Source organism: Parasteatoda tepidariorum, chromosome 7 (assembly GCF_043381705.1).
Source record: "Parasteatoda tepidariorum isolate YZ-2023 chromosome 7, CAS_Ptep_4.0, whole genome shotgun sequence".
In the NCBI taxonomy this organism is placed as follows: Eukaryota; Metazoa; Arthropoda; class Arachnida; order Araneae; family Theridiidae; genus Parasteatoda; species Parasteatoda tepidariorum.
In genome coordinates, this window is record NC_092210.1 from 33,562,516 (window position 1) to 33,580,920 (window position 18,405).

General features: G+C 28.1%; 1 protein-coding gene across 12 annotated transcripts in view; it reads right to left on the minus strand.

Annotated features, from left to right (window-relative positions):
* LOC107457578 (sodium channel protein para) overlaps nucleotides 1–18,405 on the minus strand; it is a 264,069-nt gene that overhangs the window by 116,167 nt on the left and 129,497 nt on the right. For all 12 annotated transcript variants that reach the window (XM_071183269.1, XM_071183267.1, XM_071183263.1 and 9 more), the window contains one exon: nucleotides 3,181–3,313. The gene's annotated coding sequence lies outside the window, so the exon portion shown is untranslated. The remainder of the gene's footprint in view (nucleotides 1–3,180; nucleotides 3,314–18,405) is intronic.

The following is an 18,405-nucleotide window of genomic DNA, read 5'->3' on the forward strand; positions in this document are numbered from 1 at the left end:
GATCTAATCTCCTTTGTGAGATATCGAAAATTGGAAACTAGTACATTTCCATGTGTAGTCGCGTAACACATAGTGAATACTTCAGAAGAAATTTCTAAAAGAAGATATTGTGTAATACAGAAATTCATTCATTCTAAACCAAAGCAATGGACAAAAGAATCGAATAAGTATTTTTTGAACTTCATACTTTCAATAACTTTCAAAAATTTTTTCTTAACTCTATTAACATATTTTATTTTTAGAATTTTAACTGAAGGTGATAATATGTTATAAGAGATACTGTTTTTCTTTAACTATTTTAATATTAACTTTTGCCCTGTACAGTTTCAATTGATTATTTTTAGGCATAAACAAACATATATCTTCGTGAGAATAGTGTTGATATATAATAGTGTGGACATGTTTTAAGTGGATTTTTCCTTTATAAATAAGCAACTTTAGATTTTTTAATATTTTTAAATTGCAATGATATTAAATCGATATAAAACGATTGAAATTCATTGACATCAATGACTCATTAAGATTTAATGACTTCAAGTGTTTGTTTGTTCTTTCGTTTTAAATAAAAAAGAGATGCATTATGTTGATAGAGTCGAGGTAGTTTATACACTTTCTGACATAATGTTCGATATTTCGGAAAGAAAGATGAATATAGTTATAGTAAACATGAATCTTTCCTTTTTACGGAAAACAAAACATTTCTCAAATTTCAAGAAAAAAAAATAGTTATCAAACTTCCAGCGGCTGGTAGAACTTCAAAGATTGTATCTTAATACAAATTTAAAGTTGACATTTAAATTTTTTTCTATTTAAAATAAATTTAAAAAAATATGAATATTTATCAAATGCATCAAACTGAATGATGGCTTTCAAATGTATTGATTTGCTTTCAAAATGTCTTTTTTTGCTAAAGTGCACTGCTCTATTACAAATTAGAATATTAATTAACGTATGTTAATATTTACTCTTCAATAAGACTTAGATTGAAAATAATTTCTCTTTGCTTTTTATATACCTTTCTGATATTTGATAACTTAACAAGTTATCAAGAGTATGTTTACAAATTAGAAGTTAGAGTGGACAAAGCAAACTTTTCTTATAACATTTTTATGGAAAAACTAAACAACTTTTTAAAGTTCAGATATGAGCAAGAATGCAGTAAAACATCAAAATTATTATTTAAATATACTTCAAGAGTTAAAAATTATATTTAATAAGGTGTTTAGACAAATTTGTTAAAAATCTCCACGCTAAACCCCTCTCTTTTACGATTCATCAATCTAGCCATTTTATTTTGCGTGACTCGATCTGATTTGTCAATAATTTAACCTTTTGTTTTACAGAGATATAAATTGAATTCATGATATTTAAAGGCTATTTTTGCAGTTAGAGATTTAATATCATTTTTAAATATTTAACTATTCAAACAAATCAACCTTAAATTTAGTTTTATTCTGAAATCTTAATATTATATAAATTTCCATCTTATTTTTTAATTCTCAATTAAACTATAAAACTATATTTACTTTTAATGGCATTTTTGTTCAAATATGTCAATAATTACTATATCTTCAGAAATTTTGTGTATTTCAAGATCGAAAATTTCTATATTTAAAAATACTTTTAATATGTTTAAAATATTTATTGTAAATTAATAAAGATAATTTGATCAAAATACGTGCTAAGTTTTCATTATTCTCAATACGCTCTAATGTGTTACTTTTAAATTATTTGATAAGTAAAATATTTTACGTAATAAGCACAAATTTAGTTCGAATTTTCATGTAATAAGCAAAATGTACTCGGAGATTTCAATTATTTACCTAATTAAAGAATCTCAGTGTGCATTGCTTCTGTGTAAGATTTTTGTAAAATATACCAGTACCAGCAGTATATATCAGGTGCGCCAAAAATGATCACCAATAGAAAGAATTAATAAAAGGAAAATGAAAAATCAATGGTACGTGACTCGCCAACTTATGTGAAACTCTATTTTTAGACATATTGTGATAAAATTAGAATAAGACCCATTTTATAATATGAAAGGTTAAAGCAATACTTTGCTGTTTCTAAAAATATAAAATTAATTAGTTCCTTTGGACGTAAACTATAGTTGACTTTTATAATTTAAAATTCTCGCGTTGTTCGTAATATACTTTTCAAAATCAATATATATGTGAACTTTTGGTTGAACTCTTTTCAAGTTTACGTTTACTATGAGACTTTTTCAATATATAGTTAAGAAAATTGTTTTGTATATTCAGATAAATGTATTTTATCATTGTTTGCAAACATATTTTATTTTGCCTAAGTATTTCTAGAGGTATATCGAAAAATTCAAAACAGTAAAATTAATATAAGGATTTCAAGGCCCTCTGATTAAATGTTTGAGCGATATTTTTCAAATTGTCGATCTTAAAATTTTCGAGGTCGAAAATACGAATTCGTTGGCAGAAGTAGTAATTTTACTATTTTTAAATTTTTATCATTCAGTTTCGTGTTTTGGACCCTTGAAAAATGCTGACCTTTTTCAGTCTAAATTTCGATGCGAAAAAAGGCTTTTATTTTCACATAATTTTTAAGTATGTGTTTTATATACGAAAATTATTAGATAAAAAAATAAAAAAGATATTTATATTAATAAATTATAGCAATAAAAAAACTAAAAAAACGAAACTTTATTGACTATTTTCCTATTTGAAAATATCGTTCGCTATGCCCGTATAAATTTCAAGCAAAATCTTAAAATGGTAACATTTATAAATCAATCTATGATACTCAGGGATACAAGATTTCATTATGATTTTTTGACAAATTTTGTGTGAAAGCTATAACGTCCGTTCATTGTTAAAAATTCCGGATTAAATTGCGGTAAAAAGTACCTGCATTCAGATTTCATCTACATTTTACGGTAAAATTTTACGGGAAAAAATCAATGTACTGTAAGTTTTAAGTAATATTTTTGTTAATTCATTGCATCACTGTAATTAAATCAATATTACTTCAAAAAATACTGTATAGAATTTTAGGATAAAATGAAATTTACTAATGTTGCACTTAGGGTGCCAGCATTTTTTACAGCAATTTAATTCGGAATTTACAAAGTTTAAATGAATTCCGTTGGTAAATCAATAAATACTTGAATGAAAAAAAAAGAAATAAATATCATATAAGACTCACTTTAGCTCTCCAAATGAGGGCTCGTGCTACGTCTTACCCTTCTTGTTCTCAAACGGTGGACTACGTGTGTCCGTGATGGTCGCCACTGAAGCCACAGTAGCGACCTTAGTGGGAGAGAGCTGATGACGGACTTCTGAAATGGAACACAAATGTATACAAAATTAGTTGAAGATCAAATAGTCAATAAAATATTTTTTATGCTATTGCAGCGTACTGTAAAACATTTCGGATCAAATTATGGTAAAAAGGTACCGGTAATCAGGCATCCATTTTTACCGGTATATATTAGGAAACAAAAAAATTGATATACCGTAATTTTAACTTTAATAGTTACCGTTAAATCTCAGAATCCCTTTAATTAAATAAATTTTACTGGCACACCGGCATAATAAAAGTACCGACATACAGGCATTTGTTTTAACCGGAGCACGTTACGGAACAAAATTACAATTATAACTACAATAAATCAATTTAATTAGAATGATCATTACGGTCATCACTCTAATGAAATGAATATTACTGCAAAAATAATACTGCATTTTTTATGATTGAGAGTTTAAATATCATAAANTACGGAACAAAAAAAAATCTGGTATACTGTAATTTTTACAATTATAATTACAATAAATCAATTTAATTAGAATGATCATTACGGTCATCACTCTAATGAAATGAATATTACTGTAAAAATAATACTGCATTTTTTATGATTGAGAGTTTAAATATCATAAATAAATTATTGCAAAATAAAATAATGTTTATATACTTTTTTCTTCTAAGAACTTAAAAAAAATATTTATTAATAAAAATAATAGATCAGGAACGCAAAAAAGGTTCGAATCTGATAAAAAAGTTAAATTTTGCAGTGCATTAAAAAACAATATATAACATGTGATTTTTTTATTATTCAGAACTCACATTATAACAGGTTTTTTTTACACTTTTTACAAATAAAACTGTTATTCAAAATATTTTGTTATTTTCATGTTTAATCTATTTTAAGACAACATTCTATCGATAAAAAGTGTTTTTTTTAAATGAATAATATCGAATTTGGTTCTGTTTGTGCATGCTAAAGCAAGCATAGTATCAAATTGCAATATGATAAAATTGTCAATTTAAATAGTTCAACCTGCCTTTTTTGTAAATATTTTATTGACATTATTACTACTTAATAATTTTGCAAACCAGAAATTATTAATACGAAGAAAATTGACAATTTATAATGTATGTGATTTGCCAATTTTTATTCCAACCAACAACATAAAGTAATTTATAAATCTTTCAAACAACTTAAGAAAGTCGTGGCTAACTATTTTACTGCAGAATGCTATTTTTTTCAAAACACGAGAGTTCATGAAATCAATTAGCTAAGAGAAAAATCGATTCGCATGAAATTAAATGAACAAGTGCATTCAAATAAACGTATATATCAAAAATTAGGAAAATAAATTAAATTATTCTACGAGAATAAAATGTCTTATATTTTATTTATAAATTTGATTGATTACCTCGTCATTTCAGTACGTACTAACGAATCGCTAAGAGATGAAAGCAATTGGAAAGATGTCAAGAATTTTTACCACTCTTTATAAGTGACGCAGTAGTCATGATTATTACACATATTTTTTTATTATTTCATCATGAAAAATGCTTTCTTTTAGTTGATTATTATTACTTTTCAAATGATACATTAGACCAATCTTTTTATTTACCAGTTCAGCGCTTGATATCAAAAATAACACTTCTTTTCTGAGTTTTCCCAAGGCTGATATCGATTGGAATTTTTGTGCCCGAACACTGTAAAATATGGACACTCAAATTTCATGTAGGTTTTTTTTCTTTTGTCGTATGCCTGTTTAGGCAGTGGGGGTGCGATTGTTCCTGTTTTTCAGTGGCGCCATCTATGGCCAGGAATTCGACTTCTGCCACGCCATTCACACAACTACAATCCGTTTACAGGGCGGGTCAAATTCATACACAAAGGAGAAAGGACATAGAACACACAGAGAGAGAAAGAAACATCCATGCCTTGCCCGGGATTCGAACCCAGGGCCTTTCTGATTCAAGGACAGTTCCCTGCCCCCTACACAGGCCGGTCAGCAGGTTGTTTCGTTTTAAATACCGATACCGTTCGATACCGTTTCCTGGTATATGTTCCTAGCGAACATTTCCTCAAAGTGACGAAATGACTATCGTCACTCCTTGGAGGAAATGAATTTTGTCAAACATAAATAAATGTTTCATCATTCTATTTCTTTCAACAGAAAAAAAGGAAAACACCATGCGGTACTCTTAGTGCCGCATGGCATTCAAAGGTGGTAAACTTGATCATTTTCCCGAGGGCACCATACAGCTGGATCAATGTCCCCCCAACTACGCAACGACACATAAAGTAGGGAAAAAAAATTCACCTATACCCGAAGTGGGATTTGAATCCGGGAACTTTCTGGTATGAGGCCAAATCCCCTACCACCGTACAGTCCGGTGGGTTTATCTTATTATTCTACTTTTGATCGTCTAATCTTCATTCTAGTTAACGATATCCAATAACGCACTGCGTTGAAGTTCCAAGTTGAAGAAACATTTCGTCATGTTTCGTCACAAATCAGATCATTTCGTGACGAAATTATTCTCAAAATTAACGAAATACAGTTCAAGGATTGGTGAATTGTCAAAAGTGAGAGTTTCATTTCTGAAAGTGATCCCTTCCGAGCTCGAGATATGAAAAAAATGAAGGCCGCAATTCACGAACACAGAAATCCAAAAGTAGCGAAGAGAAATGTTATGTTATTAATATGTTATGTTATTAAAATGATATATGATATTAAGATTAAATGTTATGTTATTAATATGTTATGTTATTAAAATGACATATGTTATTAAGATTACAAATTTAGGTAATTTTGCAAATTTAATAGACTTTTACTGTGTTGTAACCAAATTATTTTTATGCGTATATTAATATGATAGTTATAAGATAATATATGATCGCTTCCAAACTCGAGATTTAAAATGAAGGCCGAAATTCGCGAATATAGAAATCCAAAATTTACGAAGAGAACTATTATATTATTAATTTGTTAGCGAGTACAGTAATGTTGATTTGATTTTAAGACTTCAGGTTGTGACTATTAAATAACAAATACGTGGCTTAATGTAAAAAACCACGTCAAATGACGAGGACTTAAAATCAATGTATTTTTAGTTATGTAAAAGTATTTAAGTAAATATTTCTCTTGCGTTGTATGACACTAATTCATTGTTAGTGATTTTTTTAAAGCAATTACTTAAAATTTAGAACCATAAAAAGTTGGATAAGCCAGTTTATAAACCATTAAAAGTTGGAGATCATCTAGCTCATCTCGATTACATAAAGAATCAACATCTGAATTACAAGTGGAGAGAAATTTGACATTGACATTTACACGTAAACATTTACACGTGAAAATATTTAGAAGCTGTAGGCAAAATGTAATTTCTTTGCTGAAGATAACATTTAAATTGGAACCTCTTTTATCATTTTCAAGAATATAAGTCATTGGTAATATGGAAATTAAATGCATTTCTAAAGAAAATATTTCTTCGTAGACTATGAATTTTAGTATTAAATTATTTTAGACGCCAGGTATGGAGGTGATATTAAATGTTACATAATGATGTATCAAAAGTTTAAGTTAATTAAGTTGAGTGTCTACAAACGATAAATTTTGTCTGAAATTGAGTCAGGGGTATATTTGGGATCAAAGGATTCAAAATTGAGACTCGTTTTCACTAGAAAATCAGCAAAATCAATCTTTTACAATGTAAGAAAAAATGTGAAAGTAAATGTTGGTTCGAGTATTCTTGAAATATTTTCAACAATCAATAGCACCTCATTTAATAAAAAGTTAAAAAATGTAACATGACATAGTAAATGAAAAAATTTGATTCATAGGTTCAAACTAATCTAATTTATTTAAAGCTTCTGAAAATAAACAAAACTTAGAAAAGAGCTTTCAGTCTTGTTATTAAGCTATTAATTTGTTAAAAATAGTTTTAAATATTTTATGGAACACTATTCCATTTAACAACTTGGAAAGCAACTTAAGAATTTAGATCCAAAAAACCAATATTTCGAGTTAATTTTTCAAAATCAAGAGCATGTGATTTTAAATCAGAGTTAGTAAGTTAGAGTTAGAGTATGTGTGGGAAGACATTGTAATATTTCATACCTCATCTCGAAGATTCCGTCAGCGAAAACATCAACATTTAATTCAAAAGTAGAGCACAAAAATTATATAAAATTTAAATCAAATTTTAAAAAAAATCTCCAAGCATTTTCACCGCAAAATAATTCCAGATCAAATTACGGTTAAGAAGTACTGTCCATTTTAACCTCAACATTTTTTAACCTATTTTTAAAAGTAATACATATTTTATTGCAGTTACTCACTGACCTAACACGAAATATTATATAAAAATTACGATTTATCAGATTGTTTGTTCCTTAAGAGTTTGCTGCAAAGGGACCTTATAGTAAAAAGAGCATGCACCGTGAGTGCCGGTACTTTTTACCTTAATTTGAGTCAGAACTTTTTACAGTTTTTCATCAGTCTCAATGCAGTAATCTTGAGCTGAGATGGTTAAGGGAATAGAGCGTTTGCCTTCCAAAGAGTTAACCGGGTGCGAATCCCAGCGATGGCTGATTAATACGAATCCGCATCCAGCTTAGTCTGACCATAGTGTTGACGTGAAATATCCTCAGTGGTAGACGGATCATGGGTTAGAGTCACTCTGCCGTCAAGCTATCCCCGGGAGGTTATCGTGGTCTTCTCCTCCATATAAAGCAAATGGTTAGTTCCATCAAAAAGTCCTCCACGAAGGCAAAATTTCTCCCAATACTTGATCCAGGAGTTCCCTTGCCTTCTGGATTGGGTTCAAAATTACAAGGCTACAGAGTTGAACATTAGTTGTCGTTAACCCGAAAATTGGATCAGCTGTTCAATGACAGTTATAAAATATGAAATGAAAAAAACACCATGTCAGGTGCCATGGGTGAAAAAAGATGTTGGAATTTCAGGCATACCGAAAAGAAGAAGATTATGTATGGGGAAACTGTGTATACAATCTTTGACAATTTCATTATTTTTAAAAAGGTGGCATCATTAATAGCAATTGAGTTGACAATAACAACTGAGCTATGGTAATTGTACGTTTGTTTCCTATTTAACATAAAGTGATAAAATATATTTAATAGCATAATACTGCAGATATATAATTAAAAATTAATAAATATAAAAATAGATTTAATATAAAGTAAAAATTTTAAATTTATATTAATGCTTTAATCTTAATTTTCATCACTGTTTGAAAAAACATCTAATCCAATTCGAGATAAGTCACTGTTTGGTTTTGACTTACGTTAAAAAGATGCATAATAGGTCACAAATAACCAAAACTTCTTAAAGTATATTTGATTGATGGAAGAAAACTGGGATCCCACTTAATTTGTTTTTGGAATAATATTTTGTTTTTAATTTATTAGATTTTACTTAATTACTACAGCCTAGTTCAAAACAGCCAGAAAAAAATTATTGATTAAATCAATTTTAAATCTCTAAATTTTACAGTAACTTGTGTCAAATTGACGAGGCATATAAAATATTTTATTAACACAAATAAATAGATGCTAGAAGTTTTTTTCTTTGTAAACATAATTTAGATTTCATCAAATAGTATTTAACACCAGAGAAAGATGGATATCGATTGTCTGTTAAAATCCGGAGGACAAGTTAATGATTTGAAAAAAGATACGTGATCGAATACTTAACCCGAAATAAAATAGTTGTGAGGATTCGTAGACTCATTAACCTAGATATTTCACCATCTGGTTAATTCTATATGAAGGAGACAAGTATTTTAAAAATAATTTTTAGAGCAGAAACATTAAATGAGTACACGGATAGCTATCAACTCCCTAATAACCATTATTTTAAGAAAAGATAGATGACTGTTGATTTCGATATATTTATCTGTTTGGATAATTTAGCGAGATAAAAATAATGCATAAGTTGAAATTATAATCATTATTATTATTTTTTAAAATTTATTGAAAAAGAAAAATCAGTTTTAAGTATACAATCTCTGACTAATTTTAATGCACCTATTTTTATCATGAAATGCATAAAATATTACATGAATTTAATCTTTCTCTCAAGCAGCGAAACATATTTTCATTAGATATTCATCAACAGAATTTTTTTCAATTACATAACCGAATTATGTTAAATTTATTAGTCATCAACTTCCTTCACAATCAATGATATATATTGATATATNTATATATTACCATCAAGCAATGTATGCAATTCAGAATTTTATAGAATGCCAAGTTACAATGAAGCATCTGGGAAATATGAAATAAGTAATATTTATGCCTAGGGACTGATTAACAGATAACCTACAAGAAATCGATAATCTGTCAATGACTAGGCAATTTATATGAAATCTTATTTGTTTAAATACTGCTATTACCAGATTTGTTTTGATAATTCAAAGATATATTATACGTAATTATACGTAATGGCGTAAGTTAACAATTATAACTTTAAAATAATTCTTAATTTATTATGTATTTTGAGTAATATACAAAACTTGGAATTTATTTAACATACTTCTAGCGTTAATATATATTCAAATCAGAAAAAAAAACAAAAAAATGTCATAAAAAACCAGTACAATGTTAAACTATAGCAAGGCGCTCATTTGTAGCAAACTGTAAAACGTATAATCTATCGTCTTTCCTTTTATTTACAATTTTGTTTAGCAAGTTTTGAGATGAATTAATTTGAATTATATTGCTGTCCAATCTACACTAAAATGTCTAACTGTGTATGTAAATAGTACACTGTTAGAAATTTCACGGAAAAACATGGTTAAATAAAAATTTATTTAATTGCTTTTTTTTTTAACATATTGAAACAAAACAGTCAAATAACCATAAATAAGATGGTTATGAAACTGTTAACTGTGAGAAAAACAGATTATTAACTGCTTTTACTTAATGCGGTTAAACGACCAGGGTTTGTCGCGCCAACTAGAACCACCTAATGAAGGCACTTAGTTGCTTGCATCTACGTATATATATTTTAGACGAGAGGGCTAATCTTTCAGTTTTATGACCAATAAAACGAGGGGGTCGGATATGTTGGTCTGTGTCCCAACGTTGATGCCACAATATTTCCTCCATTCCCTTATACGCATGAATAGTTTTCAGTGTCCTGCAAGCCCTAATTTATATCCCACACTCTACAATGCCCATTTTCTAACTAAAAGCCTAACTCTTATGTCCAGTTAAATTACTTTTTTTACGGTTTGGAAACCGTGTTAGTTGTTAATGGCTAAAAAGCCATGTAGTTTCGTATTCATGGTTTTATAATCATATTACTTATAAACGATTTCCGTAAAAAATGTTTTTACCGTAAACGTAACGGTTAATCAGATGAATAGACTACTGCCGGTTATTTTAAAAATAATCTTAGTATAAAAATTCTAACAGTGTAAAATATGAATGTAGAATGCAATTATAATTTTAAAATTATACACTTTGCTGAATTATTGCTATTTTAAAGACTTGAAAAATTACTTATGAAAGTATATTATTCACATAGAGCAAGTGATTCAAAAATGTAAAATTCTTTTGTTACGTTTTTAAACGTATAAAATGTCCTCAAATTCCCATTTCAATAAGACTTTTTGAAAATAGTTTTGAAAGCAGGCCTAAGTTATGTTTTAAAATTTGCATGGACTTGCTATAAATAAAATCTCTTTTGCTAACTTTAATTTCAAGAATGAAATTACAGATTTAACTGTGCAGTTTAAGTTACCATCATAGTTTTAATTAAAAGAATGCAACAAAAAACCGTTGTGCATGCAGTTTTTTCAAACAAAGGATTGCGACAGTAGAAATTGTTTACAAAAAAATTTTGTGCATCTGAAATCTGATACTTAAAATTTTTTTATTCAATTAGGGAGAATTTACACACTATTTATTAAAATCTTTCTTTAATACTGAACTACAAAATATTTGAAGTCGTGATGTTTAAAAATCATGTTACACTGTGTTAGAAAAAAATATTGCAAATCAACTGCCTTTTATTACTTTTGTTACATTATTTATAATGGTTTTCTATTTTAAAAAGATTTTTTAAACAAAAATGAAGCTAGGAAGATTGAATGTTTTGAATTATTATAATTTTATTTATTTTTTTAGCTTTTATACAATTCATTCATGACAATATATGCTATTTTTATTTTAATTCAATCGATACTTTACAATTAATTTAAAATTCTAATTTCCCTATTCTTTATTTTTTGATGCATCCTAATTCAAAGATTAGAATAGCTTAAGAAAAGTTCATTTTTTCAGAAACTTTTCTTAAGCTATTCTAATCTTTTGAGTATGACTCTACAGATAGCTTTTTAATTCTTTAAGTATACATTAATTTCATATAGCATACATTCTAACAAATGTTTTATACAGTTCAAAGTTTTACTATTTAATTTTTCGTGCTAAAATGTATTTAATTATAATTTTAGATGATATCAGAAAATTCCTAGTTTGAAACACTTAGAGAGCATTATGTAATGTTAATATTCGTCCATATGCAAATTTCAACATTAGGGTATAAGCATTCTTAAGCAGATTTAGGTTTTAGTTAAGAAAAATAAATTCCTTTTGATGTCATTCAATTTGGTTCGAAAGTAGGTTAATAGAAAACAGAATAAAATTACACAAATGTGTTGGTTAATGTCCAGATGTTAGTCACAAAATGGGGACACTGAAATTTGTCACTAAGAAACTAATGCATTTGTTGCATTTGTCTTTTACGAACTTCAAAGTCTTAAATTAATATGATTTCAGAAAATTTTAAATGTAGTAAATTCAAATACATAATTTTGCCAAATATCTTTTGTGAAGCTTATTATTTGCACTTGAGATACAATGAAAAAAAAAACGTTATAAATATTAGTAATAGAAATTAATTGTAGAAGTAATCAAATTTTAATTGAAACTATTTATGAAAGTACTAAAGTTTATTTTTATTGTAAACTATAATTTAGCAGTTGATTTATATCGAAGTTATTTTACTGAAACAGCTTTTCTAAAAGTTTTTTTTTTAAAAATTGTTTAGCTTTATATATTTTCTTTTTTGTTTAGCTTTATGTATTTTCTACTATATTATAACATATTTCTTAAGTAACAAAATTATGTCTAAAAATTTAAGATGCTAATAAAATTTTTTAAGTGTTTTTCAAATAAAATAAATGTATAAATTTAAGCATTGGACAGACAAGTTATTTAAAATTTGAATGAACGTTTTTACACTTTTGTTGCCATTAAAGTGCCATTAATAAATCAACGTTTACTTGATGAACAATGTAAATGCGTTTCATGATATTCGTATACAATAAATCATATAGCTTTCAAAAAAGAGCAATGCCCTATCAAAATAAAACTCTCACTTTTGACGATTCAGTAATCCTTGAGTAATATTTTGTTAGTTTTAAGAATCATTTTGTCACGAAATCAATTGATTTGTAGCGAAACGCGAACTCTCAAATGTAAGACGAAAATGCTTCCTCAATTTGAAACCTCTTCGTAGAGTAATGTGGAAGATAACTAGAAGGACGAAGCTAGAATAAAGAAGCTAGAATGAAGACTAGAAAATAGAAAATAATTTGACATATTAAGCTGACCAGTTTGTTTGGTGGTCAAGAAACTTGGTACCAGGAAGATCCTGAGTTCAAATCCCTCATCAGGCGTAGTATTCAGGCATAGTATTGAGTGTAATTTATCTATCTGTTCTTGTTGTATCCTGCCGTTTATATGGTGCCCACGTTAAAGTGATTGGTAAAAAAGTTAGACCCATAAGGTACTATAATTTTGTTTTTTTGAAAAGAATATAGAATGACGAAATATTTCTTTAATTTAGACGTAATTCATTACCTCGAAGAAGTGACGATAGCTATTTCATCACTTTGACGAAATTTTTACTCGGATCATCTACCAGGAAACGGTTTTGTCAAAAATGAAGAAAGTTTCGTCATAATCGAGTATCCATGTTTCACAGTGTATAAATATGAAAATGGTGGGTGACCCACTTGGATCAGTCTGCGTAGGGACCGAGGGTGTGCGGTATTGGTCCTCGTTAAACTGTGCTACCGTAAAGTGCTCGACTTCGCGTGCAGGTCGTTGGGCTACCGAAGCGGGGGTGTGCCATCCCCTCCGCAGAGGATCAAAATTGTGATGGCATGTCTTCGGATCATCCTCAGGGATGTTTCCCAGACCGTCGCCAATAGCCCATTGTGCAGCTCTAGTGCGACGTAAATGAACTACTACTACTACTACTACTACATAAATATGAAAATGAAGATTTTGTGATCATATTATTCTTTGTGTCATTTGTTATTGCCGGTTTTTAACAATTGTTTACTTCACTTAAGCTTATTTATGAAGCAGTGCTTTGGAAGTATATATTTTAGTGCAGTAGTGCATTTCAGATAAGGAAAGCTCAAGAATCCATACGGGAAAAAGCTGAGTTTTTAAACATTGGACAGACAATTCTTTAAGCGTCATAAGGTATTTTTTTTGTTTTATTATCGTTTATTTTAGAATCAGAAGAATAAAAGATATAAACTTCATTAACTTAAAAATTTTGATGTTATTATTTTATAGTATATTCGAATTTATACTAAAATAAATCTTTTAGAGACTTAAGAATGTACAGCATATAAAATATACTGATGAATATTTTTGATACATACGACACTTACAACTTCATCCTAATTTATAAATTAAATTGATGGAATATCTACCAAAATTAAAAGTAAGAATTTAGGGTGATATAAGCAAAGCAAATGAAAATGCTTTGACCGTGTGCATTAATTAAATAAATCATTAAATTTAAATTTAGAAGCCAAAATACTTAGAGATAAATCAAAAATATAGGTTTCAATGTTATTTCTATTAAATTTTAATCCTCTTAAAAATAAATTTTCTTAAAGTGCGAACAATGCTAAAGATTTATAAGGCATTGACGTACTAACTTTTATGGACATTTCTTTTTATAAATAAAAAAAAATCTAGTATTTTAACTCAATCTCTTAATCATACTTACAAAATAACTAACAACATATAATTTGATTTTGTACTGTGCTAGAAATCAGCTAAATGTTGTCATTATGGCTGGTTGCATTAGTTTAGAAAGATCATTCATATTTAGTTTAGATGCCGAAGTTTTAAATGTAAAGCTTTAAAATATTTAAAGATTTTAATGTTATTTGTATGCAATAAACTTCGATTTTTAAATCTTCTTTTGGAAATAAATATTTTAAGAGAATAATTAAAATACTTATCACTTGAAAAGAGAATGATGTATTAGCATTTACTGATAATTTTTTCACATAGAACTATCAATATAAACTAATTTGTTCACTAATAGCTAATAATGCAGTATCTGAATATGTACTGTGTAAAAAGTCAAGTAAACAGATGCATTCAGGTAAAGACAATGAATTTTTAATCTTGATGGTAAACTTTTTTATATTGAATAACTACCGATTCATATTTACCAGTTTACCAATAACTAATAACGCAGTATCTCAATATGTACTGTGCAAGAACTCAAATAATATAGTCTTGCAAATACAAAGATGTCTTAACTTTCATGGATATTTTTTTTCACACTGAGAAAAGAACACTGATAAAAATTGCCGCACTATACGGTAAGGACATTTCTGGTATTTTCCGTTCTTGCCACAACGGTTCATTAGAAATTCTGGTACAAATTATAATTCTTATTACCACGTATTTAGTAAAAATACAAAATTGAAAAGTATATTTAACTAAATAAATGGTTGTTATGCTAAGCTCTAATTCATCGTAAAAAATTACCAAAAAACCACATTTACCAAAACTTATCACATATTGTGAAACCATATTTTATTGTTAATTTTGCCAAAATCGTAACCAATGAGCTTGGGTAAAAATTACAGAGCTTTTTCTAAATATCTATCGATCCGAAATTTGGAACCTTTACTGTTAATTTTAGCTTTTGCTTAATTGACCGTACCTCGAAAGCTTTTCCAGTGAATTGAAACATTTTTGCATTCGTTTGCATTTGCATATTCAGAAATAATTTCATAAATATTTAAAGTATAACTTTTAGTAAACATTTATTATCTGATATTATTTGACTTATTGTAGTAGAAAAAATTTTGAAATATGAGGTATAAATTTTTTGCATCATTTTAAAGAATGGAATTTTAAATGGCAAAATGCAAATTTTGAGAGTAAACCAGTCAAATAGTTGAATCGATCGAAATCAAATTTTCAAAATGTCGTTTCAAATTTTGAAATTCGATTTCTTTGATTTTAAGATTCGATTTAAATTAACATTGATTGGTTCAAACTCCTGACTACTCTCGTGACTAAACTATTGGGAGCAAATTTCCTAGATTGAGGCTACTCTCTTTGTCTTGGGTGTCATAAGTCCGAATCCATATAAAAAAAGGTATGTTTATTCAGAGAAAGCACGTTTTTATGTCTAATTTTGTAATTTAAAATATCGTCTGCACTAATTAATTAGCATATTTGGGATAATCTTCTTGAATTATTATAATTGAATCCCAGAAAGTGAAGATCCGATCATTAAATCAAAAGTTATTCTGGGTGCTCTGTTTATTTTTTTACTCACTGTATGTTAAACAGCTTCAAATTAAAATGATCCCGATAATCAATAACTTACAACGCAGTATCTGAACATGTACTGTGCAAGAAGTCAAATAAATGAGTACATTCTAGCTAGTTGCATTAATTTAGAGAGATACTTGGTAAGAATCCCCCAAAAAGTTCTTTTCTGAAGTGTACTCTTTGGAGAAAACACTTTACGTTTGCACGTACTTTGTTCCTTTTACCTTCGCCTGAGTGTTCTAGAACAAGCCACTTCAGTAATGCCGAGAGTAAGCGAGCCTCTAATAACTTTCTATGTCTAATCAAAAAATAATCCTCTTTCCAGACTTTGTCTGTCAAGTAGAGAAAGTTATTGCTTTCGCCTCTATGTGTATTTGATTACGTAAAGGTGTATTGAATATTTACCCCTAATGCGTCTGCTTTAGTGTTGGAAATTAATGGAAAATAATTTCGTTCGTCACAAGAGGAATTATTATTACTGTTTTTGATATTGTTCAATTGCGTGAAACAAAAATTAAAACTACTTGTTAACTCTGAAATATTTCAGTGTGCCAAAGAAAACTGAATTGAGGAATAAAAGCGGAATGGAAATAAGGGTTTTTAGTCGTTTATTTTCTACCGATTTTCGGAGCTATTTTAATGCAAGTAAGTGCGACTGAGATAACCTGGTTGGTATGGCACTGGGTCCATGTCCAAGAGGTCATGGGTTCAATCCTCGTCAACCGAAGACCTCCTTTGTAGTAAATGGTGACTGATGCACGCTAAATCTGTCGAGTCTCAAAGTCCTCCATGTTCCCATGATACATCATACCTCTGGGGGTACTGATCCAGGAGTTTCCTAGTCTTCTGGATTGGGTGCAAAATTACAAGGCTACAGAGTTGGACATTAGTAGTCGTCAACCCAAAATTGAGCAGGCTGTTCAACGAAGGTTATAAAATAAAATGATACAAGTAAGTAGATTTAGAAAATGATATTGTCAAACCTATACTAAATCTGAAATCATACCCAGATAGCCGTGTAAGGTTGATTTTAATCTCCTAAACAACCTTTATCACAAAGCCCAATAGGGCTTATAAATGATTAGAAATAAAACCATGCAAGCTTGAAATAATGTTAAATTTAACTATGATGACTGAACCATGGCCCATTTGCGTAAGCTCTTATATGATTTCCTTAACACTTTAAAATTGAAGGTTGGCCTGATCATTTAATTTCCAACGCAATATTTTAAAGCCTGGATAAAGCTAGAATGGAAAAAAAAGGAAAAAAAACAAGGTTTATTGTAAAGCTTACAAAATGAAATTTTTTGGTAAAGTTTTTGCATGCTTTTATCCAATCCTTACGAAAACAAGCTTGACATACTAATATTTGTACTAAGTTTAAAAAATGATTATTTATTCAACCTTTCTATGCCAACCAAATGAATAAAAAGTTTGCAGTAAGGTTGCTAGTTATTTGGGTAAGTATTTAAAAATGCCTTGAATAGTAATTTTTTTCTAGATTCATTTGCATCTCTTTATATTTGAGTATAAGTGTATGTAGTTTTTCTCCTTTTTATTTTCTTTCAAAAACTGACAAATTCAACAGTTATCTGCTCTTTAAAATCTGTAATACTTTTTGTTAATTGCTAATTAGTAAAGAGTATTGAAAAAGCACATTTAGCAACAAGTAGAATTTTCCTTCAAAACATTCCGTTTTTATATTTTATTTTTTAAATTAAATTTTTCAAATCAGTATTTGTTTTTAAACATATAATATATCAAAATTTTTATTTAATAATATCATCTTAAAACAATATTTTTTTTGGAAAATAGTAAAAAATAGTAAATTAAGTATAATCGTGCATCTTCAGAAAGATGAGTTTAAAAATTTTACTTATTTATATTTTTAGGAAACGATTTCACATAATTTAAAAAAAATTAAACTATAGTTCGATTTCTTAGATATTGACTTATGTTTGAAGAAATATATAGGACGTGAAAACTTTCTTTTAATAAAAATTAAAGTTAGTTTTATACTTAAAAAAAGGTAAAAATGTTTTATAATTGCTGATAGTTCATTTTTGCTTATTAATTTTCAATAAAGCACTCAAAATTAGAATTTTGTTAAGCAATATTACGAAATTATAAAATTTTTCTTCAAATTTTTTAGACAGAAGAGATAACTTCTTTCCTTCAATTCTTGTGAGCAGAACAATTAATTCAGCTGAATAATTGATTATTATTTAACTGAATAATTAATTATTATTTAACTGAATAATTAATTATTATTTAACTGNTGATCATCACGCTCTAGGACTCATTATTTAACTGAATAATTAATTATTCTTTAACTGAATAATTAATTATTCTTTAACTGAACAATTAATTATTATTTAACTGAATAATTTACATAGAGAAATTCATATCTATTTCGATAACAATCTTAAAAACGTAACAATCTTAAATATTACTGAAAATTATCGTAAAACTACATACTAATTTTACTA